The sequence below is a fragment of the Vulpes lagopus genome, chromosome 5, assembly GCF_018345385.1.
Source record: "Vulpes lagopus strain Blue_001 chromosome 5, ASM1834538v1, whole genome shotgun sequence".
NCBI classification, from domain to species: Eukaryota; Metazoa; Chordata; class Mammalia; order Carnivora; family Canidae; genus Vulpes; species Vulpes lagopus.
Genome location: NC_054828.1, coordinates 47821674 through 47848322, shown reverse-complemented (window position 1 = coordinate 47848322; position 26649 = coordinate 47821674). Strand labels below are relative to the sequence as shown.

At 38.0% G+C, this 26649-nt stretch overlaps 1 long non-coding RNA gene and 1 pseudogene across 2 annotated transcripts in view; one reads left to right on the top strand and one right to left on the bottom strand.

Moving 5' to 3' along the window:
• Positions 1 to 15198, bottom strand: part of LOC121491226 — a 76858-nt gene extending 61660 nt beyond the window's left edge. For both annotated transcript variants that reach the window (XR_005987904.1, XR_005987903.1), the window contains exon 1: positions 14539 to 15198. This is a non-coding gene — a long non-coding RNA (uncharacterized LOC121491226). The remainder of the gene's footprint in view (positions 1 to 14538) is intronic.
• A 65-nt stretch (positions 15199 to 15263) lies between these two features.
• The window catches only part of LOC121491225, a 52107-nt pseudogene continuing 40721 nt past the window's right edge, over positions 15264 to 26649 (top strand).

Here is a 26649-nt window from a genome sequence, read left to right as displayed (position 1 = left end):
AGCTTGTCCCTTTAAATGCACGTTTTATTTTAACCATATCTATTTTTAGGCTTTTTAAAATATGCAAGACTTTTTCCTGTTTTCTTAAACAGAGAGTAGTCTACATAATGTCACTGGTTCTTGATTATTAGGGTCTTAATTGTACATATTTTATTGCACCATTTTCACATTGAACCACTTTATGAATTCAACAAAACTCTCACAGGCTGGTGTAATGTGTTTAGGGCTTTTTCCTTTTATACAGAATTGCAGACAAAATACTTTTTAAGTTCCTCTGTTTCTAAGGTTTTGTTAGAGTAGTGAGGTATAGGAGAAAGAAATTAAGCCTTCATGTCAGACAGACCTGGATTCAAATCCCAGGTCCACTATTTACTAAATTATGCAATTTGGGGGGAATTTATTTAATGCTCCGCAAACTCAATTTCTTCATCTGAGAAAGGGCTACTTCTAAGTTACAGAATGGTTGTAAAGAATGAATTAAACAATAACTGTAAAGGGTCTGGCGCTCCCAACCCTCAACACCTCTGCCTTCTTGTGCTGTCAGCATCAGTTCTTGCTCCTACCAGCTCATGCCTCTTCCAGGTCCCTGGCCCTTGTAGACCTTGACAACAGGAGCCTCCTCACCTGTTCATCACTGTATTTACAGTCCCTGATGTCTGCCATTAATGCCTCAAAGTGTAGTCTCTGGTAAAATGCTTGTATTTGAATCCTGACCCTCCTGGTTTCTACTGTGTCATCTCGGGCAAATTTAACAACCTCTCTCTACCTCTGTCTCCTTGTCTGTGAAATGAGGGGAATAATAATACATACCTTATAGGATTAAATTAACTATTTATGTAACTATTCCTCACACACAGTAAACACACAATAAATGTTAGAGTCTATAGTAACTGAGGGTTAAAAAATTTATTGCTTCTAATTTTCTGTGACTAGGGGAGTGAAATATCACGTTTATTTAGATAAATTTAATATTAGAACATTTTCTACATAAAGTTTGTGAACTGTAGTATACAGTTTTTTTAAACTTTTTTTTTTTTTTTTTTTTTTTTTAGCAGCTCAGAAGTTTGACCTTTGGGTTAATGGGTCCTATTTTGATTGCTGGAAAAATGATCCCAAGATAATTGGGATTTTTACCATATAGCTATCTTTTTTTTTTCCTTTTTTTCTTCCTGTGTCATTTGATTCCATTTTCTCTGCTCCATTGATAAATATAGACTTGAAGTTTCTTCTAAGTTAACCAGTTTGCCTGAGTCCAGGTATAGAAATGTTTGTCTTCTATTCATGCTTGGCCAACCATATCAATAGCCTAGGTCACAACAGGCATGTCATCAGTAAAAATTCATAGCAGCTATATTTCTTAACATCTAACTTATTTAAAAATGGAATGCTTACATTACGTATTTCATTGTTTTGTGTTAAGTATCACCTGTTTGTCTTCAACTCCTCACTCAGTCTAATCCTCCAGTTGAATAATATTGGAATTTGGAACTGGAGAGTAAAAGATGAGGGTAGAGAGCTATTGTTGAGGAATGAATAGCAACAAATTGCTTTGGATAGCAAAATAATCTCATGTTATTGTATGATTCTAATTGAACAATGAAATTCAGAAATTAAGTAAACAAGAGTTCAAACTGAACCTGAAATTATGAAAATATTTTTATTTCATATCAATCCTACTTTATATATATATAAATGTCACATATATATGTGTCTTATATATATGTATATATATATATAACAAAAGTTTCTACCAAATTCCTTTTTATTTTTCTCAGTCAGCAAAATGACTCTGACTCTGACTCTGCAAAAGTGACACTGACTCTGCAAAAGCAGAGCTTTCCTGAATTCTAGGCTTCTGGGAGTAAGAATTGCTTCTCATGATTTCCCTAAATATTGTTAAGTCTGGTCAGTAAGAAACTAAAATGTAGGTGTTTGTTACTGTGTTGATAATCTTCATATGATCTAAGTCACTTTCTTTAAAAGTATATAATCCAAATGGGCTTTTCTAGTACCATTTCCACCTCTACCTCAAAGAATTTTTTTTCCCACCTCCTGGAGATGGCCTTTGAAACTCTTAAAGCCAGAGAGAAACTAGTGAGTGCAGGCAAGATGTCCAATAAGCAAAAAGGGAAACCTAGACTAGTGTCCATGATTTAGGACATGCTATTTATAAGAGCGTCTTAGGAAAGAGAATTATAGGACAGTTTTATGGGAATCCTGGTTGGGGCTGGGAAGGAGTCTGGAGTCTCACCATAGAGATATAAGTGTTGTGGTCAAGCACTAGAATGTCTCTGTGACTCGACTTCAAGAAATATCTTCAGCCCGATATCTAACCTAGAGAAATTTTAAGGGTAAGTCTGAAGCAAAAATCTAGTGGTATATTTTCTGTGTTGCCTCTCAAGAGAATAGTATTAGGGATAAGAGGTGGGAAAGTAATTGTCATGGTATATTTGAAAAATATGGCTGTTATCCTATGTGTTGGCTCTAGTGTCTCTGATAATTCTCTCTCTCTCTTTTTTTTTTAAGATTTCATTTGTTAATTTGACAGAGAGAGGGAGAGAGGGAGAGAGAGAGTGAGAGTACAAGCAGAGAGAGCAGCAGAAGGAGAGGGAGAAGTAGGTGCCCCACTGAGCAGGGAGCCCAATGCAGGGCTTGATCCCAGGACCCCAGGATCATGACCCCAGCCAAAGGCAGACACTTAACAGACCTAGCCACCCAGGCACTCCTCTGATAATTTTTATACCAGCTTTTGCTCAATATGTGGAGAGCCAAATGTGAGACTATAATTTACGGAGGACTTGGGAGCAGAATATCTATCTCAATATGTAAACCACCAGGCATTGTTTTATTTATTTATTATTATAGTGATCTGATATTACTTAATTAATTAATCAATCAAACTCTTTACAAATTGGCTCTCTAAGGTTCATACCTAGAACAAGATAATTTTTTTAAACCATATTCTGGATTCACTTGGTCTTTTTTCACTATGGCTTCCCATACATATACCCTCAAGTCCAAGTCAGAACTACTTCTCATTAGTGAGGCAAAGGATTTTCTGTTTCTATTACTTCTTAGCTCCCAGGTAAATTGATTCTTCTCATCACTAGACATCCTCATTAGGTAGTATGTCCCTCACTCCCATTCAGTGAAACATCTTAGAACTATATTCTTTGCATTTATTCTGTACTAAGTCCTCAGTCTTTTCTTTCTTTCAGGTCAGATTTTAAGCTAGCTTTCTTAGACACTTCTATACTTTCTAAATCTCATGCCATTTCCACCACTATATACGATATTTTTCTCACCTAAGGAGGGTTCTTTCTTAGTAAAAATGTTAGCATATCTAAGACCCAATTTACCTACATCTCCTATCACGATGAGTTATGGTTGCGCTTCAGTCTACACGTTTTTGAGACAGGATACCTCCATCAAGCCTAGCTCTCATGGGAATATAGTCCCATTGAGCCTGCTGAAAAGAATACGTTTATTCTTCTTTTTAGCTGCCCAATTTCTGGAGGATTGGAAACAGATGCTAACCCTGTTTTATGTATAGAGTTGATTCTCATTCTTCATGGAGTACGTATTTGTGATTTTGCCTACTCACTAAAAATACTTGTAATTCCCAAATTAATACTCATAGTGCTTTCACAGATCATTCATGGACATGCCACGAGTCCCCCAAAATTTGAGTCTCTTGGCACCCACATACCTAGCTGAGGCTGAACTTGTCTTAGATCTCATACTGTAAATAAGTGTCCATTTTGTGGTCCATTTAGCACTAGGTTGTTCAAATTTTTATGTCTTCTGCTTTTGTTTGTGTGTGTGTGATTTCAATGTTTAAAAGGGCTCACAAACATAGTGCTGAGCTGCTGTCTAATGTTTCTAAGCATAGGAAGGCTGTGCTGTTGCCCTCAGAGAAAATACGTGTGTTAGATAAGTTTCATTTAGGCATGAGTTATAGTGCTGTTGACTGTGAGCTCAATATTAATGAATCAACAATATATATTAAATAAGTTGTCTTTAAGCAGAAGTACACATAAAATAAGGTTATCTATTGCTCAGTTGACTAAAATGTTGTGACCAGATGCTCACAGGATCTTAACCTTGTATTTTTCCTCTAGGAGGCATGGTTCAGTACTCACTAATTCAGTGTTTGCAGCAACTTTATAGATCATAACTACTACGAATAATGAGATTCAACTGTGTGTGTGTATGTGTATTTCTACGTAGCAAAATTACCACAACCAATACCTCACTGGACAGCATATTATAGTTTATAATACATACCTGAAAATCTCATAAGTTAAATCTAGTGAAAGTTTATATACATTTACCCTTTAATCCAACAATCTCATTTCTAGAAACCTATCCCAAAGTTACAGCGTCAAATAAAAGAATACTCATCACTGTGATCTTCTAATGGAAGTGCACAACAACACCTTTGAAACAGTCTTGACAAAATTGAACTTGAATCTTTTATGCCTCTAGATCTAATTATCAATTTACAGAAAATTCAAGGGACAGAGGAATATGTAAAACATAAGTGGATGCAATCAGCAGAATCCTGACTAGACATTCTACTGGACAAATGACCTGGATTCCTCAACAATAACCAACTACACACACACACACACACACACACACACACACACGCACCCCACTTAGACCTTTAAAAAAAGTTTAAGCACTGGTAGTCTTATGGAAGAATGTTCATAGCAGCTTTATTCTCAATAACAAAAACCTTCATTAACCAAATGTCCATCAACAGGAGAAAGGATAAACATGCTGTAGTAGTGATAGCAATTATATGAAGCAGACTGAATCTCACAGACATTGTACTGAGAAGAAGCTAAACATAAAAGAGGATAAAGGCCTAGAACAGGCACTAATCTAAGGTTAAAACAAAAATCAACATAGAAGTTGCCTGTGAAGGGGTAAGAGGCACAAGGGGACCATCTAGGGAGATGTAAATTCCTATGTGATGATAGGGATATGGGTTACATTGGTATATCCATTTGTCAAAACTACACAACTAAGATTTGTATGTTTAAATATATGTACAAACACTGTTAAAAAATAATGGAATGGAAATTGGAGAGTGGGTAGAGGTATAGATTATACAAGAAAAAAGACTGATGGTCATGATTAAAGCTAGGTGTTGTGTATGTATATTATATTTCTTACTTTGTATGTGTTTGAAAATTTTCATAATATGCAGCTTTTTTAAAAAGAGAGACTTAAGAGATAATAACAACTAATGGATTTTTGTATCTCAATTCTTAAAAACTGTCTGGATATTTGAGGATATTAAGAAAATATTCAGGGGGTTATTTTTAGGTGTGATAACCAAGTTATAGTTTTGTTTTTAAAATAAAGATATCTAGGGGTGCCTGGGTGGCTCAGTAGCATCTGCCTTTGGCTTAGGTCATGACATTGGGGTCCTGGGATTGAGCCCCACATCAGGCTTCCTGCATGAGTGAGAAGTCTGCTTCTCCCTCTCCCTCTGACCCTCCTCCCTGCTTGTATCCTCTCTGTCTCAAATTAATAAAAAAAATATTTTAAAAAATAAAACACTGTTTTTAAAAGACACATATGGATATACAGATAAAATTATATGGCATCTGGGATTTGTTTTGAAATAAATCAGTGGGTGTGGTAGAGATAGAGACCAAACAAGGTTGACCAGAAGTTGAAAATTCTTCAAGCTGGATGATGGATACATGGGATTCATTGGACTATTCTCTGTTTTTCTGTATACTTTGAAATTTTCTAAGATCTATAAATGCTGCATTAAAAACATACTCTCATAAACTGAAAAACTCCAGGCTGCCAAGTCTGGTCAAATGGATGGAATGGTGTGTCTCTGCTAACATGCAATGCTGATTTTATCAGAGAAGAGACAGGCTGGGGGTAGGAGCCCCGGCTGGTAACACTAGAAGGGGGCGTGTGGTGACTCAGGTTGGGAGGCTGGGAGTTTTAAACAGTGACACAGCGGGGTGGGGTTGTGAAGAAACTGATCTCTGAGAGGTAACTGTGGAGGCAGGACAAGCAGGAGACACAGATGCTTAAGGCAGCATGTGAAACTGAATGGGGGAATTATCTGAGAAAATATTAGAGCAGTAGCAGTTCAGGAGATCTAATTGTGAGACATTAATACTGAGAAGGGCAGAACTTAAGTAGGAAATTTTTATTGGCAAAGTCCAGGATTCCTGTACTCAGGTCTACAAAAAGATGTTAAAACAAAACAAAAACTGGTGAGTTTAGAGACTAACTTACTATTTTACTTACCAACATAAGTCAGAGAACTAGAGAAAACTACCAAAGAAAGATTGGGTTATGGGGCACCAACCTAACTTGGGGGGTGAAACAAGGAGAATTAAAGTGAACATCATGAAGTTAGAGTCCTATAACTTGCCAACTTTAAATATGGCTATTTACCCTAAACCCCTTCCACACCCTAGCCTGGCTCGCCAGTATTCCCTAACTGTGTCTACATACTACTATTTCAGAGATGGTAATGCTTCATGGTCAGTGTATTTCTTTTGTACTTGAACAAGTCAGATACATTCTTAAAGGTATTGGTAAAAAGATTTTTAGAAAATAAGAATATAGGTAATTATGGCAAAGTATTTGAAATCATTTTCAAAAGTGAATAAAAACTAGGCTCTCACAACATGGCAGATTGAGCTCATTGCAGCCATGTTTTCTGATACAAATACATAGACATCCTGGGCTTGAGAGAAATCCTATTGCCCAAGGGAAAAAAATGTTGTGTCAGGAGAAAGGGACTCAAAGTCAGACTTAAATCTAGGCCTTATGGGCCTGAGGCCAGGGTTTTAATGCCTATAGAGGGACAGGAGATGTACTGGTAGTGCGGAGGTTAGAACTGAGACCCCTGCTAACACCAGGACTTTCAAATAGCTGAAAGCCAATATCCAAGCTCAAGGCAGTCAGGCAGTAGGAAATTCCTCCTTATTTGTGGAAGGGTCAGCCTTTTTGTTCTATTCAATCTTTCAACTGATCAGATGAGGCCCACAGTACAATTCGCTTTATTTAGTCCAATGATTCAAATGTTAGTATCATCCAAAAACACCTTCAGAGACATACCCAGAAATAATGTTTAACCAAATACCTGGTCCAGTCAAGTTGACACATAAAATTAACAATCAGGAGTACTTAACCTCATAGAGTTTGTCCAAGATTGAATGAGGTAACATAGAGCAGGACACTTGGTACAAATAAGATCTTAATAATGCAATAGATGTTAACTGTTGTTATTGGTATTACTCTACACACTCACTGGAGGATCTTTCTTTAAAGATTTATTTATTTATTTATTTATTTATTTATTTATTTATTTGAGAGGGGGATAGAGGGGCAGAGGGAGAGGGAAAGAGAGAGAAGCAGACTCCCTGCTGAGTACAGAGCCCAAAGCAGGGTTCAATCTCATGACCCTGAGATCATGACCTAGCCAAAATCAAGAGTTAGACACTCAACCAACTGAGCCACCCATGCACCCCTTTCCCTAGGGCTCTTATCCATTCCCAGGTTCAGTGGCATCAGTACTCAATATTTATCTCATGCCTTCTGGGTATCATTACATTCACTTCCAGTTCTGTTGTCCAAAATGAAGTTCATTGTTCTCCACTAAGTTGCTTCTCCTCTGGTGTTCACTATTAATGAATAGCTTCAATGTGTAATGTCCAGTTACATAGCTAGAAACCTCAAAATTATCCTTGTCTCCTGTTTCCCTCACCTCCCACATCCAATCAGCAATTAAGTCCTATTCTATCTCTCGAATGTCTTTGGTATCTGTTCTCTTCTTTCCATTCCCCACAGCTACTTAGTGTGTCCATCATCTCTCACCTCAATTATTACATATTCTTTAAACTGGTCACCTTGCTCAAACACAAATATGATTGGTATCACTCTTCTGTTTAAATTCTTTCAACAGTTTCTCATTGCCAAACTCCTTGGCATGGCATGGCATAAAAGGACTTCTGTGATCTGATCCCAGAAAATTTACCTCACCTCATGATTCAGGGTGCTCACTCCATACCCTATGATCTGGCCCAAATTGCCTGTTGTTCTCCAAGTAGGTCATGCTATTTCATCTTCCATGTTTTTTCTCATAGTGCAAGCTCTACTAAAATGTCCTTGGTCACCTGGACATGTTTCAGGACTTAGCTCAACCACCATCTCCTCTTTGAAGTGTTTTCTGACTGCATTCTCATGTAAAACTGATTATTCCCTTGTCTATGTACCCACTATTTCCTAAACATACTTCTAGAAAAGTGGTTATAAAATTTTGTTGTGGGATCCCTGGGTGGCGCAGTGGTTTAGCGCCTGCCTTTGGCCCAGGGCGTGATCCTGGAGACCCGGGATCGAATCCCACGTCGGGCTCCCGGTACATGGAGCCTGCTTCTCCCTCTGCCTATGTCTCTGCCTCTCTCTCTCTCTCTCTCTCTCTCTCTCTCTCTGTGTGACTATCATAAATAAATAATAAAAAAAATTAAAAAAAATTTTGTTGTACTTATCTATGCACTTGCTTATAAGCTTTCCAAGGGTTGGAAACATGACTAATTAATCTTTACATCCATAGCTTGGCACTATGCTCAATGAGTATTTGATGAAAGAATGCATGAAACGTGAGGTATAAAAGTACAAGTAATTATTCCATGAGCAGAAAAATCAATAGGGATGGTAACACAATCTAAATCTTCTCTCCATGAGTTTTCCACTTCTTTCATTATTTAGTATTTTTTAAAGTTCCAAAATAACTGTTTGCATACGTGTTGATTGGCCTAATACTGAAAATATACAGGCTGCATTCTTTGGTGTATAAGCATACTTCTTTAAAAAATTAAAATCTTAACTAGCTTGTCTTTGACATTTTCCAAATATATCTAAAATGTCAGAGACAGCATTTGGGGCCTACAAATCTTTTGAGTGAAAGCCCAGGCCTTCAAATTGTGTGCCATTCACAGGTTTAAAATAGGAACATGTTCCATGTTGACTGTGAGCTATTTGGAGACTTTGAGAACATTAAAAGAGAATAATTTTATTTTAGGGAAGACTATTGGAAGATAGAAATTTTAAGAGACAACCTACATGATACCTGAATATTAAAATGCAAACACACAATATTATTACTCTCAAATCTGAGTGTCTCAGCAAGAATTCAAATGTAGTCTACGGTCTCCCAGATCTCAAAAAGAAGTCTGCCTGCATTTCTAATAAAAAAAAAAAGCCCAACTTTTAACATCTATGAACAGGATATAATCATTGTCAGTATAAAATATGAGAAATTTGGACAAAATATGCAAAGGTATGTTCATGTGCTGCAGATGAAACATTTGCAGTAAAAAGAGAAAAATAAGTTTGCAACAGTTTTTTTTCAAATCATAAGAAAAACCTGGTGTATCCAATTCCCTCTACATCATTTTCTAGCAAATTAGATTAATTGCATGATGTTTTGGAGAAAGGTATTAACACTGTGATTTTTCCTTATATTCATATTCTAAATATCATTTTCATGTATGTTTGGAGGAAGAGTAGAAACATCGTTCTAGTTGATTTTTATGTAGTCAGATGGTGGAGGAAACACTGGAATTTACTGAGCAAATTCCTAAGATCAAGAGGTTTTTAGAATTTAAGAGATTTAACAAAACCTTAATTATTAGTCATTTTTTACTGAAATGACTAGATATTTGAATATACCAAATTTGAAAGTGCAGATAAGCAAAAAAGGATAGCTGCTTTGGTCAAAGAACTGTTAAATATTAAACTAGACACATAGACTGAGTAGAGGGTGAGCGAAGGTGCACTCATTTCCTGTGATTGAAGTTTCACACTGCCGATTTTGAAGAACTATAAAGAAGAGTACGGTGAACACAATTTCAAAGAGAGGTTCACTGATTTTCATAGATAAATGAATGCCACTTTTATTTTCTACCTAACTTTGGAGTACAAACCTCACAATATATCTAAATTGGGGTATCTCAGAGCACCTGGGTGGCTCAGATCGTTAAGCATCTGCCTTTGGCTCAGGTCATGACCCCGGCGTCCTGGGATCGAGTCCCCATGTTGGGCTTCCTGCTTAGTGAGGAATCTGCTTTTTCCTCTACACTTCCCCTCTGCTCGAAGTCTCTCTCTCTCTCAGATAAATAAATAAAATCTTTTAAAAAATAAATAAATTAGGGTATCTCAACCTTATTATGGAGGCTGTTTCAAAGTAGTGTATATTGACTGAGCATTTTCTCTATTCCAAGGACTCTACATGTATTTCCTCTTTCAAGAAAAACTGATTGAACTAATGGTGAGCGATGTTCATACAAAAGATAAACTATACTCGTAATTTTAATGACAATTACACGAACTCCAGAATTATGTTGAAGTTGCTGCCAATGAGACCAAATCTTGAGCAATGTGTGGGTTTGCCTGATTCTGGGAAATATACTTTACTTCATGAAACTAGTATAAGCAGGTAGCTATTCTGATTATGTCCATAACATAGAATGGACATAGAATGTCCATAACTAATATAAGCAGGCAGCTATTCTGATTATGTACATAACATAGAATATAAAATAACAATGCCTATGAATTAGAAAGAAGTTTATTTCTCAATCACTTAAAAGAGGTCAAGAGATAGAAACCTGTGTTCTAGAAGCTATGTCAGCTCTACGGTCATTAAGGACACAGATTTCTTTGTATTTCTGATTCTACATTCAAACATACCTTTTTAGGATTTCATTTTATCCCCACTGTTGACATATTAGCTAGACCTGTTTGTTTTATTTTTGATGGGTGTTCTAAGATTTAGAATGTACATTTTTAATTTATCACAATTTACCTTCAAATATTAGTACATTTCACATACAATGTAAATTCTAACAATGTAATTCCATTTCTCCCTTCCATCCTTTGAACTATTATTGTCAAGCATTTTACTTCTACATATGTTATGAACTCTATAAAACAGTATTGTATTTTTGTTTAAGTAGTCAGTTATTTTTTTAAGAATTTCTAAGTGAGAGGGGCAAAGCCTTTTGTATTTACTTATATAGTAACCATTTCCAGGACTCTTCATTCTTTAATACAAACTCAAGCTTCTGTGTGTGTGTGTGTGTGTGTGTGTGTGTATGTGTGTGTGTGTTTTAATGCTGAAAAAGTTGCTTTAACATTTCTTGTGGTGCAGTGTAACTGGCAACATTCTCTCAGCTTTTGTTTTCTTTAGCTTTCATTATTGAAAGATATTTTTTCTAAATATAGGATTTTATGTGACAGAATTTTTTTTCTTTCAGCACTTTTATAAATGCCCTTTCATTGTCTTTTGACTTGCATAGTTTCTGATCAGAAGTTTATTGAATTTTCGTCTTTGTTTCTCTATACATAATGTGCCTTTCCTCCCACTGGCTGCTTTTGATATTTTCTTCTTACCGCAAGATTTCAACAGTTTGATGACGATGTCTTTTTTAGTGGTTTTGAGTGCGTGTGCTTACCCTGCTTAGGGATTACTGAACTTCTTGAATCTCTGGGTTTATAATTTTTGTCCAATTTTTAGCTATATTACTTCAAATATTTTTTCTGTCACCCTTTCTCACCTCTCTCTCATCTGGAACTCCAGTCGCACAAAAACTAGAAAACTTGGTATTATCCTACAGATCACTGAGGCAGTTTTGCATTTTTTTTCGTTTTCATTGTTGTTTAATTTTTTTCAGTTTTGGGCCAGATTCTACTGCTATGTCTCCAAGTTTACTAATCTTTTCTTCAGAGTGTCTAACCTGCTTGAGTATTAATCTCACTCAGTGAAATTTTTATGTCCATTGAAATTCCAATCTTTTATATCTCTAATTTCTCTTTCAGTATATGGAGCATATTCATAATAACTTTTAATATTGTGGACTGCTAATTCTACCATCTTTTTCATTTCTGGCTTTGTTTATGTTGACTGACTTTTCTCCTGGTTATAGATTACATTTTCCTATTTCTTTACATGTTCTAGGTCTCTTGCTAGTTCCTAGGCATTTTCATGATCTTGCCTACGCATTAAGTGCTGGTGTTCCCCAGGATGCTATTATTGATTCCTCCTTTTCTGATGTACATACTCCCTGTGGGTTATTTCATCCATTCCTATAATTTTGACTACCGTCTATTTGATGGTATATTCCAATTGTATCTTCTGCTGTCCAGATCTTTCTTTAGAGCACTAGTCATATATATAATATATATGTATATATATATACAACTGCCTACTCCACTTCTTCACAGAGTTGTCCAGAATTATCTCAAACTCAACATATCCAAAGCGAATTCATCAAATTCCCCCTCAAAAGCTGTTCAATCTTCTGTATTTCCTAACTCAGTTAATGGAATCAATGGCTCATAAATCTCATCCTTCTCCTTCCTTGTAATACATATTATGGATCACCCCCCCCCCCTTGCCAGCCTTCATTCTTCTTTTTCTGGGCAATCACCCCTGTGTTCACTGGGATATCCACACCTCCCCATCACAACTTGGGGGAATCTAACTCCTTTGGGGCTGGGGGCAGGGCATATGTCTTTATCCTTAGATAATTAGTCTCATGTCATTCCCTGGTCATGTATAGAAAGATGAACCAGTTCTTGAGGCTTCTGCAGAAAGGTAGTTTTCTCTCCTTTCTAAAACAGTTTTCAAAAATTTCTTTCTTTTTTCTTTTCATGTACCTAGATGGTGCAACTTAAAACCACAGGAATTTCTTAAAACCACTGTCATTTGACCATAGGCTAATACTAAGGAAGGAAAAGCAGTGAAACAAGAAAGAAACATGACATCTTTGAACTGTTGAGTCATTCAGCTTTGAAGCCCACCTTTTCACTGGACTTTCTATCTAGACAGGTAATATTGATTGGTTAAGCCAGTTAGAGTTGGGGTTTTGCTGCTTGCAACCAAAAGCATCATAATTGATAACCTTCCTTCACCTTTCACCCCCAAACACAGGCAACTGCTCACTAGGTTCTATTAATTCTCTCTCTTAAATAGTGTCTGATTACCCTCAGTTCAGTCTCCTGCCACTGCTGATGCCTTAGTTCGGGCTCTCATCTTTTTTTAAATGCAGAAAATGCATTTCTAAAATACGTATCTTATGAAAATTTCATCTGCTTACAGTCCTGGCATGAGTTTCCATTGCTTCTAGAAAAGAGTCCACATTCCTTAGCATATTGTATAAGATTCTTCATTCTTTTTCTGTGTCTTCTCTCACCACTCCCTCAATCCTGTTCTACCAACAATGCTGAACTCTGCCAAGCCAGAATACTGCACAGTCTCATGCCTCTAGCACTTTGCTCTTCCTGCCTTCCAACTCCACCCCCCATGCTCCCACTCACTTCTCTCTTCCCCTCCTCCACCAAAATACTCAAAACACCCTAACTCACAGCCATCTTCAAGTTCAAATGTTCTTGGAAGCATCTGACCTTACTTGAGTCTGGGGCAGCTGTGCATCAAAGCACCTGGTGTGCTTTCCTGTTATAGTATTTATCACACTGAGTCCCTTTATTTACCTGTCTCCTCTATGCACAGCAAGCACTTTGAAAACAAGAAATGTTTCTTTTATATTTTTGCATTTCTATTTCCGAGAACCAACAAAGTATACTGGGACATAGTATATTCAATAAGTGTGTTTTTTCTTGAATGAATAATTATGTGGTCTACAAAAATAAGGATTTTTGATCTTGAGATTCTATTTGAAAACCTCCGTTTTTCTTCCACTGCATGTTTTTCTGATTTATAAGCATTAATCTTTTTCTTCCAGGGTATGTATGGGTTTCCAGCTAGGCAGGGAAGGAATACAGGAGGTTGGGACAGGTTACCTTTAGACCTTTAGAGATCCAGTAACTGTGTCCTGCCTTTTACCACCCTCCTCCACCACCAATTCACACCTCGGTGCCTGCCTGTATGGGTGTAGACTTAGCTGACCAGCCCAACAGCATACTCAGACTTTGGTTCAGACTTCAGTTACTGCCAAATGAAAGTTTGCCAACATATGTACAGTAAACAATCTTCCACGTCCCACGCATCGTTTGAACTTATGTATATTTCTTAAAAAAAAAATCGTAGGCTTTAAAATAAACCTGGGTCATTTTACGCTGAGCAAGTAAAAAATACCAATATTAACCCTGAACTCTTTTACCTTTGCTGGTCTTAAAGTCTGATGTGACGAAGTGAAAAAAAAAATTAACAAGGTGATGTTCCTAATCGTTTTATCACTTCATTGTTAAGTTACTGGAAGCAACTACCTTTCTACAAGTTCTAGGTAAAAAAAAAAAAAAAAAAAAAAAAGTTGAACCTAAAGCAGAGAGGACTCTTTTGAGGGAAGGTAAGGGAAAATGGGTATCTGTGATTCGGAATTTTGAAAGAAAATTAAGTAGCAGGGAAATGCCAAAAAACATCGACAGGAAGTCCGACCTCACTGGACACTTGTGAGTGGTGAAACTAGGAGCTGGGGGGGTGGAGCAAAGTAGGGAAGGAGTAGCTGGGGGCGGGATCCCTCGCGGTACCTTAGGACAAGAAGGGCCTTGTTCAGCCAGCAGCAGCGAGGAACGCGGCCTCTCCCTCCGAGTGTCGGTGACCATAGCAACAGTGGGGGCCGACCCTCTCGCCCTGAGCATGCGCAGTGCAGAGAGAGCCGGGAAGCCGCCACCGCCACGATGGAGCCCTCCGTTCCGTGCGTTCGAGGACTACAACTCCCAAGAGACCACTCGGCGCCGCGTCACCGCCTCCCGCTGTGGCCCTGCCCCCGTCCCGTCCCTCCTGCCCCGCCTTCCGGCTAGTCCCCTCCCCTCCCTGCGAGTGTGTGTCAGTGACCCAGAGGCGGTGTGAGGCGGAGGGACCGTCGGGGGGCGCCGCCGCGGCCGCCGCCTCCACCAGCAGCCGCAGCAGCCGCCGCCGCCGCCGCCGCCGCCGCGCCGCGCGTTCGGGTTTGCCTCAGCCCTCCGGGAGCGCACCACAAAGCGGGCCCCGCGCCTCTGCCTGTGCCTGAGCGCGCGGCTCCTCGGCGCTCGGCTCCGCGGCCAACTTCCCTCGCGGGGCTCGGCGGCTGGCGAGGGAGGCGGCGGCCGAACGCCGGGCTGTCTGCTCGCGCCGCCCGCGTACGCACGCTCGGCGCCCTCGCTCCGGCCCTCGGGGCCGTGCTGGGCTCGCGGCCGCCAGCGATCGTCCGGTGAGTGTGGCGGCGGCGGCGCGCGGGCGGGCGGGCGGGATGGTGACGGGGCCGGCCCGGCGCGCGGGCGAGGCGGGCGCGCAACTTCCTCAGCGGCGGCCCGGGGGGCCACCCGCGCGGGCTCTCGCTCCCCGCCCGCCTGCGCGCCCCCGCGCCCCCGCGCTCGACGCGGCCGGGAGCGGAGTTCGCGGCGCCCGCATCCCGCGCCCTCGCGGGAGGAAGCGCCTTTGTGAGGAGCCGGCCCGACGCGCCCTCCCCCTCCGCCCGGGAGCCCCGCGGCCCCCGCGCCCCCCGGCGCCGAGCCGCGCGGGCCGCGGGGAGGAGGAGAGAAAGGAAAGAGAAACAAAGGGGGCGGTGGGCTCCTCTTTTGTTCGTGCGCATCTGCTAACTTCTTTCTCCCTCCTTACATAACGCGGACTTCCAAGTTAGTCATTCTTTTTATTGTTGTGATTCTTGTCATCGTCTCCGCGCGTCTCTCCGGCGTCTCCTTTCATCTCTGGATCTCAGAGCGTCCAGAGACACTGATTAATTACGCCTCTTTGTGTGTGTGTGTGTGTGTGTGTGTGTGTGTGTGTGTGAGGGGGGTCTCCCCCCTCACGAAACGACGTTGATACGCCCGTTTTTCGTTCGGCGGGTAAACTGAGTCCCGGAAAGAGCCCTCTACGCGATGGACACTCTTGATCTGCCGCCGCGCGCCGAGTGTCTGAGGACCCGAAAGGGCTTTATGAGCCAGAACTCGTTCTCCAAAGGCGCCCCCGTGGAAAAGTTCAAGATGCTCCTTTTAGTTAACAGGTTAACTCAAGTCTAAAAGAAGTCTGGGTAAATTGTGAGGTAGCTCAGACAGCAATTCTGGTTGCATAGTATCTGAATCCTAAAACCTCAAAGGACTCGTGAGAAATGCCTCCCTGGAGCGTGGAGAAGCCTGCAAAATCCTGCACTCCCCTCCCCACGTACTTTTAGTTTTGTACATTCAGGGGCCTCATGAGGCAGCAGAGCAATGATGGGGGGCGGGAGGGCAGAGATGGTTTTGTTTTTTGTTTTGTTTTGTTTCTTTTTTTTTTTTTAATGTAGATTTGACAGATTTTAATCACACACAAGGAAATGTGCCTTGGGTTTATCCACAGCCTTCCCATCGTGTAGTCCTCAGACAGTATGTTAGCAAATAATGGAGTGAGCATTTTATCCATAAGGTGCTGGCTGTGCCAAGGACTGAAGCTTTAAGCGTATGAAAAGGTCATCTGTTTGTTTTGGTTCAAAGGCTGTGTACTTTTCCTCCTCTGCAGAGTGTTATTTTGTTTTCGTAGCAGCTGATCTTTTGTTTCAGAACTGGCTTTGTCTTTCTACATTGAATGTGTAGGGTAACGGAGAAGAGATGTAAGGTGATTTTTGTTTTGTTTTGTTTTTTGTTTGTTTTTAATCTGCATTGTAGTGTGGATTTAGATTTTTTGAATTGTGGAGAAGGTTCAGTTTTTCAGTTCTTCTGTTTCAGCCTATGATGTTTTCTTTTAAACAGGAAATGTTTCCTCGGAGCGATCAGATTTACATCTCTCAAAACATTGTCCTTATTGAACAAATGTATCGTACCAATTCCTTTTGTTTCCTTATTCGCACCAACAACCTCTTCTGGAGGAAAATGCATAACTCTGAGGACAAGTTTATTCGTTTTGGTAGTTAAACCAAACTGGAGGGTACCAAAAATTTAAATCAAGCATCATTTCTAGTAGTTATTTTCTGAGTTGAATGTGATCAAAACTGTAGTAACAGTGAGTACTTTCACTTATCCGAATTCCTCTTGAATTCACCTTTGTATAATATCGTTGCCCCACACACACACATTTTAGATTCTGGTGGTTCTATCAGAAAAGGAAAAGTGAGACATTTGTTATTTTCATATTTCTCTCCAGTCCTCTAACCTGTCCCCTTCCTGTAGTATGTTTAAAGAGATCTTGAGTTTAAAACAAACATTTGGAAATAGAACAGTTAAGTGTTTGGAAAGTTGCATGTAGTGGAGTGGTTTTTTTATGCCTCATCTAATATATTTACACCTTTTAAAGAGAAAACTGTCACCTAGGTTTTTATTAATGTGTTAGAGATGCTGGAATGCAATAATAGCAGTATTTGTCGACTTAAAAAAAAAAAAAGCTAAAAATTGTGCCTGAATGACAGTTTTGGGGTAAAGGGGGAGAATCTGTGCTCTCCTTAAAATTGTCATTTAGGTGACCTTGCAGTTTTTTGGTTATATTGAACTTTTCCTGTAGCTTTTCAAACCGGAGATATTTGTACTCAAAGGAAACTACTAACACAACATCTTTGCTCAATCACTAGAGTCCAGAGGCAGAAGTTAGTGTTGACTGGCAAAGGCTGGCACCGCAGGTTTCCTGATGTCTTTGGGACTGCTTAAAGAAATGACTGAAAAGTACAGATCAAGGAACTAAGTCTAATACAGCAAATGCTAGTCAGGCATGTTTCAAGGGGAAGCCTCTGTTTGTTGCTGTTTGACTTCATTTCAGCTTCTTTTCAGGTTGTCATAATTAATGTCACTGATATGTTCAGAGTCTTGTCATTCAGAATATGTCTTACTGTAGTTGTCTAATGGGTCAGATGATAAGGACTATAGTAATCCTGCTTGTGAACAACTGTCTGCAGACAGAAAATTCTGGAGCTGATAAAGATTTTGAGCCCAGGCTTAGAATTGAAAATTATTTTTCTCACATTCTTACATATATACATCTTACCATTCCACATCGATATAGACCTAGCCTAGTATTTATTAAATCAGAAAGATTTCTGTGGATAATTTTATTACATATATTTTAACTATACAGTATATAATATATTAAAATTTCAAATGACAGGTATATATGATGGCACTAAGATAGTTCCAGGAGTTTCTTTGGAAAAATCAGTTATTCCAAAAGTTACCTTTATGCCATTTCATTGAAGAGAACGAAACGAGTTTAAGAGCCAGAGGAAAGAAGGAGGAGGAAAATCAACAGAAAAGGAAACCTGATGAAGATGTTTTTAAAGAGTACAATATAAAAGATTCCTGGCAACATTATATAAGGGACAAAATTCTAGCTAAAGTCTATAAACAGTGAATTCCACTTAGCACTTTCTGTTTATAGATTTCTAGCCATCTTTTCCAGATTCTCTCTAAATATATTACACAGGAAAAGTAAACAGAAATCATTCTTTCAAGGGATTTGGGGATTTTTGTTGAGTTTTTTTTTTTTTTTTTTTTTTTTTTTACACATGTGGTAAGTGGGGGAGGATTATCATTGCTTTTCCTTAAGTTTGACCTCTGGCAGAGAAGATGTTCCCCCACACTAATGTGTGGGAAACTCAGAACAAGAAATATTGGCCACCGAAAGAACTAGATATGTCAAGTTATGCCACTAGCTTTTTTCTTACATTATGTCGAAAGACCACTTCTAATTTTCCTGCCAAAGGTTGAAAATAATTGCCTCACATGTTACGCTTAGTAGGTCCTACATAATTTCTGTTGTTGCAAGTATTAAAGAAGGAAGCATGTGATTTCTTGAGAGAATATCAAGGAATTTGTGAGATTTTTTCCTTTTTAAATAGAAATAAGTATCAAAAAATATGAACATCTGATTGGAGGCTTTCAATTATCATAGCTTCCTTCTGAAGTAAACTTAAAGGAAAAGAGCATTGTCAAGTAATTTAAGAGAAATGAATCGTAAATGAGTCTAAGAAGATGTGATTATTTTTTTCAGAATGTGTACACGATGTTTTATTTTCATTTTTTGTTTTTTTGTTTTTTGCTGCAGTAAACTCTGTTTCAGAGAATAGAATTCTACATGGTATTCCTCGTGTTACCCCTGTAAAACTTTTATACACCTCAAAATGCTGTTTACAGGAAGATAGAATATGTTGCTGTTGCCTGTAAATTGGAAAATTTGGACATTTGTCATTCCCCACTTAATCTTGACTATTCATGTAGTTTAAAAAAAAGTTCTAAATTCAATACACATGTGATTTACTTCCTTTTCAAAGAATTTATTACTGATTTTTCTTTTAAAATGAACCCCTTGGGATGTTGCTAATTCTAAAAATACGTATTACCCCTAGTTTCCCACCATCTTCTGCAGTTTCTGTTTCTATCATTTTTTGGCTGCAATTTGCTTTCTCCCCTAAATTGTCTAAAATAAGCTAGGAAATGTTTATGCATACTTGACAAGAAATACAGTCAGTTATTTATTATGCTAAACTTCAGCTAAATTTCAACATACAGGGTGCATTGAATCTGTTTTGGTGATAGAAGTACGCTTACTTTGAAGAGGGGGAGATAAAGCAGGGATAGTGAATAGATTTCACCTTGGGTACCAAATCTGGTTACTTGGTGGGGACTCCCTGTACTATATTTAGAAAACTGGGAGTCCCAGTTCAGACTCAGTAGGAAAGGATATGGTGATGGGCAGTTTCTGCTATTGGGTGGGCAATGGACTTTTGTCATGAATGCCAGATATTCATTCATTAAGTATTTATTGGAGGTCTTTTATGTGTCAGGCACTCATATTAGTCATACAGACTAAAACTAAAAGCTCTGCTTTATGGTGTTTACATTCTAATAACAAACACAGGCAATAAAATAAATAAGTATTTCATGTTTTAAGGAGAAATGACCTCATTTCTTCAGGAAGTAAATAACAAGAAATAAGAAAAGGAGAGGAAGCTCTAAGATTTAAAGAGACTTCAGAAGCATATCCACCAAATGCAATGTATAGACCTTAGATCCTGCTTTGAGCAAAACTAACTATAAAAAGATGCTTATGAAAAATTGGCGAAATTTGGACATTGGATGTCTGATTAAAAGAAATTGTTAATTTTTGTAGGTGTGATAATGTACTATGAGTTTTAAACAAGAGTCCTTTTAGAGATCTAACGTATTTATGAATTAAAATGTCATGTCTGGATTATTGCTCTAAAATAATTTGGACGGGAGAGGAGCATAGATGAAACAAGATTGGCCATATATTGAAAATTGTCGATGGTAGATGATGCATACCTTAGATTTCTCATATTCTCTCTACTTTTGTTTATGTTTGAAATTTCTGTAATGAACACTTTTACACACACAAGAAAATAAAGCAGAGAAGGGGAAGAAGGAACAGGTGGGTTGTAATAGGAGGAGGATGCAGAATAGACCTCATTGAGAAGGTATTTGAGTGAAGACTTGAAGGAAGGAGGTGAAGGAGTAAGCCTTGCAGATAATCCTGGGACAGGACACAGGCGAAGAAAACAGCAAGTATGATGGCTCTGAGGTAGAGAATCTTGACTAGAATACAAGAAACTATAAGACCAGTGTGGCTGGGTTAGAGTGAAGGAACAGCAGATTGGATAAGAAAGGTAAAGGGAGGGGCTGGGACACCAGATTTTATAGGGCCTGGGTGGTTATCCATCTTGCTTTAAAGTAAGGACATTTATTTTATACATTTAACTAAAATAAGTCTACTTTGGTCACCCTGGAAGCTATACACTTATTTCAAGGATACTAGCATTACTCAAAATATTTTTGGAACTACCTTTTTTTGGTAATTGCCTTCTAAGCCAGTTTAGGAGCCACACATGAAAATAGCTCAGTACCTTATATTTGCTCCTTGTTTTTAAGGAAAAAGAGGGTATTAGCTATATGACATCTCATTTCATTTATCAGATATGACTCAAAAAGAATTTGGGACAGAAAGAAAATAGGAAATAACTTCAGGCTGTTTCTAAAATCCATATCCACTCTGGGGAGGCAATTACTATTTCTAAAAATCAGATCTACCCATAGAGTGAAAAGGAGTTTTATTAATGTTGTGTACAATTGCAGCATCATTTGGAATAAGGATCTAACCTCTGAGAATGACTAATACGGAAGAGACTATTATACTCATTTAGATATTTAGGTTTTGTCTGATGCATGAAAACATATACACACAAAGCTGTGAACACTTCTTAAAAATTAAGTACTCGAGACCATCGTTGCAGATAAGTTTTGTGTTATGCATTCAAGACTGAAGAGATGGCATTTATAATGTAATGAAGTTGTATAACTTTCTTGTTGCTATGGCATACACTTGGGGAATTGAAAGACTAACACACATTTAGTGTTTGAGACTAATCTGGCTCTCAAGTCTTAAATTCATGCTTCAATTCTCAGATTAGTGGTTGCTTCCAGAACATGATGATTTGCCATAATAGAGAACTGTGTTTAAATCTTTATTATTATAGAAAAATTGATCTCATCTTCCAAATGTTTGAAAGGCCCCCTCAAAAAAAAACCCTCCATGAATATAGATTTTTAAAATCTATTCATAGAACAATATACATTTGGAGATTACTAGTTTCAAATGATTTTGCACTAAATGATTTAAATGATAAATGATTTTCATTTTTTGTAAGGATAAGTTTTCCAACCTGAGAAACTAAACTTATTTCAGGGATTTTTACTTTGTCAATAACATTGAATTTAAAAAAAAAAACATTTTTTTCTAGTTAATTACACAAGAGCACAATGGTTTTGTATTTTTAATCAATAATATGTAGGATTTAATGGCATTAAGTAGAATTTGTGACCTTTATTACATAAATTGCAGGGGTGCCTGGCTGGCTCAGTCAGTAGAGCATGCGACTTTTGATCTTGGGGTTAAGTTTGAGCCCCGTGGTGGGTGTAGAGATTACTTAAAAAAAATAAAATCTTAAAAAAAGTAATAATAAAATATTGCATAAAGTGACCACTAAGAATATAAATAATAAAATAAATTGCATAAAGTGACCACTAAGAATATAAGTATGGATCAGTATAAGGAATATTTGACAAAGATCCCTGTTTTAAACATTTTAATAAAATTCTTTAATTTTTTAAATTCAATCAGTTTTTGGTCCTTTTAGTGTGTGTGTGTGTGTGTGTGTGTGTGTGTGCGTGTGTGTGTATATATGTGTGTGTGTATGTATATATATATATATACATACACACACACATATATATGCAGAGGTTTACATATAGATAGAACCTTTCTTCATATAGTATATATACTATCAGTATTTGGATGCTATGCTGATTATGTAATGTATTTTAAACACTAGCCTATTGGCCTGGAACAGAGAACCCATGTTTAATTCGTGGGCTTTCCATTAACTCTGAAGGTCTTTACAAACTCTTTGATTGCTCTATAAAATGCAATAAAAAGAATAATAGTTTTTCATGAAGGACTTTGAAATTCTATGGTGGGACCAATCTGATGTGTGGCTCATTTTAGAACTAGCTTTCAGTCTGTTGATTTGGTGGTAGGATTACGAATCTGTTTTTATTTCCATTTTTGTGGAATAAATAAATAGCTTATAATGGAGGAGGAAGAGAAAGAGGGGGAGGGGAAGAGAAGGAAGGAAAGAAAAAATTGGCTCTCACAAAATAGTAAACTTGAGCATGGATAATTCTGGTAAGTTGGATCTGCTTAAGTGTCCATGACTTAATGAGCTAAGACTCATATTATTAAATAGAAAATAGTAATAATAATACAGCTTCCATTTCAAGAAAAAAACTTGCTTTGCAAAAGGGACATCTTAAATTTCATGTTGACTTAAACTTTGTGACCATGATAAAGCCTGTATTTATTTTGGGAAATAATAGCAATAATGATAATAATGTTAATAATCATGGTGATAATAAGTAACACTAATGAAGAATTATTTGAAAATTCACTCTCTAGGGGGATCCCTGGGTGGCGCAGCGGTTTGGCGCCTGCCTTTGGCCCAGGGCGCGATCCTGGAGACCCGGGATTGAGTCCCACATCGGGCTCCCGGTGCATGGAGCCTGCTTCTCCCTCTGCCTGTGTCTCTGCCTCTCTCTCTCTCTGTGACTATCATTAATAAATAAAAATAAAAAAATAAAAAAAAAAGAAAATTCACTCTCTAGGAGTGCAAGGGTGGCTCAGTAGGTTAAGCGTCTGACTCTTGATTTTGTCTCAGGTCATGATCTCATGGTCATGAGATCAAGCCTTGAGTCTGGGCTCTATGCTCAGTAAGGAGTCTGCTTGTCTCTGTCTCTGTCTCTCTCTCATTCTCTACCCCCTCTCTCCCCATCTCTCCCCCTTTCGCCCCTCTCCCTCCCTCTGCTCCACCCCCTGCTCATGCATGCACATGCACTTGCAAGCTCTCTCTCTCTCTCTCAACTAAATAAACCTTTTTTCAAAAAAAAAAAAAATCACTCTATTACTTGAAGTCTGTAGGGTTTTGCTGCATCAGGTTCCAGGATTTTCTTTTCAACTTGCGCTTTGAAAGGTATTTGTATTCCACATCTCTGTAGCTCTCACTTCATCTCTCTCTCTTACTTTCATCTCTTCTTCATTTTTGTCACTGGCTCTGTTTATGCTCCTTTGCTTGCTTTAGTGCCTATTGCCCTTCCACCATGTTTTCTACATGCCTGCTATTTTTTATACTTGGAGAGTGGGCTTGGAATGAATGAAGGGCCTTAAAGTAGTAACAGGTAGATGACAGATATAACATCTGTCCTATTTGTGTCTTTTACCTGCTTACCTTCTTTTTTACCTTTTCTTGCCCCCCATTTTTTGGTGTGTGTTCTAGAGGAGAGATGATATATTCTATCAGTTAGGCTCTAAGAGATAACTCTGTGACCCAAAGGATACAGTATTTTTTAACTGAATAATATAGGAAATAGTAGTAAACTCATTGATTTGAAAGCCTCATGAGTTAGTTCTGCATCCATCCAGAATGAAACCTAAACTAGCAAAATTTGACAGAATTAACAGCCTCGTAGAATTTCAAACACCATTTTCAACTCTTGGTGTATGTTGTCTTTTCTAAAAACATCAATCAGGGACTTCACCATCACTGTAATAATGGTTAATCATAAATGGCCTTGGAAAAAAACTGTCTGGACTTCTGATAAGGTGCTTTTTTGACAATTAAGAGAAAAGGGTAGAAAGATCAGTAATGTGGTAAAGAAGTTTATAACTTCTTCATCCTTTCATGGAATAAATTATAAGATGACTGGCCCTGATTTTTTTGCTGGTTAGATGCTCATTGTAGTGTGCGGCCTGTCAATTGGCTTAATCTTTAGAAGGCCTCATAAAGTTTAATTTTATTTTTTAACGATAACTGAAAACAACTGGAGGTATTTTGTTGGTTCCTCAAAACCTGAGTGTTGGATTCCTGGGTTTTGGCAGATGATACCCACAGTACTTCATGTTCCTCTGGGTCTATGCCAGATTTAATGAACTGCATGTACTAGAAGCACTAAAAGCTGATTTTCTTTAATTTAGACTACTGTTAACATAATGGATTTTTCTTTCATTTGTTTCTTACTACTATTCTTTAAATTTGACAAAGGACCAAAACATCCAAATTACAAAACTAATTACGTTTATCTTTTGTGAGAAATGTGTTAAACGTGTGTTTGTTTCATAAAGTAGTGGTTGCTTCTAATTAGAAACCACAGTAATATAGACAAACTTCATGTATCTGAAAGTTTTTTAGATTTACTTAACTGCTTTACTGTAATTTTCATTTAAAATGGCATGATTCAGTCTCTGAACTAAGTCTGAACTAAGTTCACCAAAGGAGCAATGAATTTTGAGTTTTGCTCTTGAACTGTTCAGTCTAGATCATGTATGTGACTTCAGTGACACCAGACCTTTTTTAAAAAATTCATAACATATAGTTAACAAAGAGAAATTCACATTTTGTTAAAACTCCTTGGTTGTGTCTCTTTTAGAAATGGTATACCAATTTATTTGTATGTAGTTGAGCTCTTAAAGACCAGTCTTTAAAGGCTTTAGCCAGAATTGCCTCCTGAAGCTGTCTTTAAAATGGCTTCCAAAAAGGATTTGCTGGATTTCAGAACTGAGTAGGCTATTAATGATTCAATATGCCCCCTCATTCTCCTCCTACTTCTTAAATTGAAAGCTCTTTCGTAGCATCTAGGTGCCCTGAGTCATCATGGCTAAACTCTAAAGAAGAATTGTCACATGGAAAAACTCACCATGAAGTAAAATTGTCAGAAAACAATCTGAGTCAGAGATCATTCATTGATCACAATGATACAACCTAGAGACTGTAGGCTTCATTTAAAACTTTGAAGGTACTTACATGTATGTCTTTGTTATAGGACTTATGGAAGACTTGTTTATTCTCAGTTAAATTTTAATTGGTTGATTTTTGCTATTACATGAAAAGGTTTTTATATTTTTTTATTGAATAAATGTATCAGAGAGGAAAAGCAGGATTCAGGATAAAAACCAGTATACCAGAAGTCATGAGACCTGGAGTTCTGATCCATTTATTTAGTGAGTGCCTCATATATTTCATTAAACCTCTCTAGGTCTTAACTTTCCTTATCTTTACAAGGTTAGCAACTCTGTGATAGCCCTCTTTGGAACCAACCCATGCAGATATACATAATACCTGACCCCTTTTTGGTACTGTATTGTCAGCAGCTAGATAGTTGGCATTCTAGATGAAATCTGTCATCTCTTCCAACTCCACAATTCCGTGATTTTAAATGACTTGCCAGTAGAAAGTCTTTTTTTTTTTTTTTGAGTCTTTACTGTTTTTTTCACATTGAACAGAGTTGGAGAGATGGTAATTCACTTATTCTGTGAATTAAGAATTCTTTGTGGTCAGAGATAGCATGTTTGTATTTCATGTAGTACCATAAACTGAATGTTTGTATCCCCCACAAAAATTCATGTATTAAAACCTAATCCCTAATACGATGGTATTTGGAGGGAGGACTTCTGGGAGGGGATTCCGTCATGAGGGCAGAGCCTTCATGAATGAGATTGATGACCTTATAAAAGACCTTAGATATCCCTCACTCCTTCTGCCAATGTAAGGATACTGTGAAAAGATGACCATCTATGAGCCAGGAAGTGAGCCCTCCCCATCACCTAATCTGCCAGTGTTGATCTTGGACTTCCCAGTCTTCAGTACTGTGAGACATAAATCTGTTTTTTATAAGCCATCCAGTCAATGGTATTCTGTTAGAATACCCCCAATGGGCAAAGACATATCGTGATGTTAAAAACAAATATTGGAAGGGGCACCTGGGTGGCCCAGTTGGTTAAGCGTCCGGCTCTTGGTTTCAGCTCAGGTTATGATCTCAGGGTCCTGAGATCTAGCTTGGCTCTGTGCTCAGCAGTGAGTCCATTTCTTGCCCTTTCTCTCTGCCCCTCCCCCTGCCCATGCTATTTCTCCTTCCTCCCCTCAAAATAAATAAATCTTAAAGAAAAAAAAAAACTGGAGAAAATTCATGGGAACATTTAAAATTCCAAGTGGAGTGGAAACATTTAAAATGGTTAGTGGAAAAAAAAATTTTTTAATTAAAAAAAAATAAAATAAAATGGTTAGTGGTGACTTGATTTAAACTCATTTCAACTCCTAAATGTTTCAATGGCAAAACATCAGGTTACTGAGATTCAAAGTG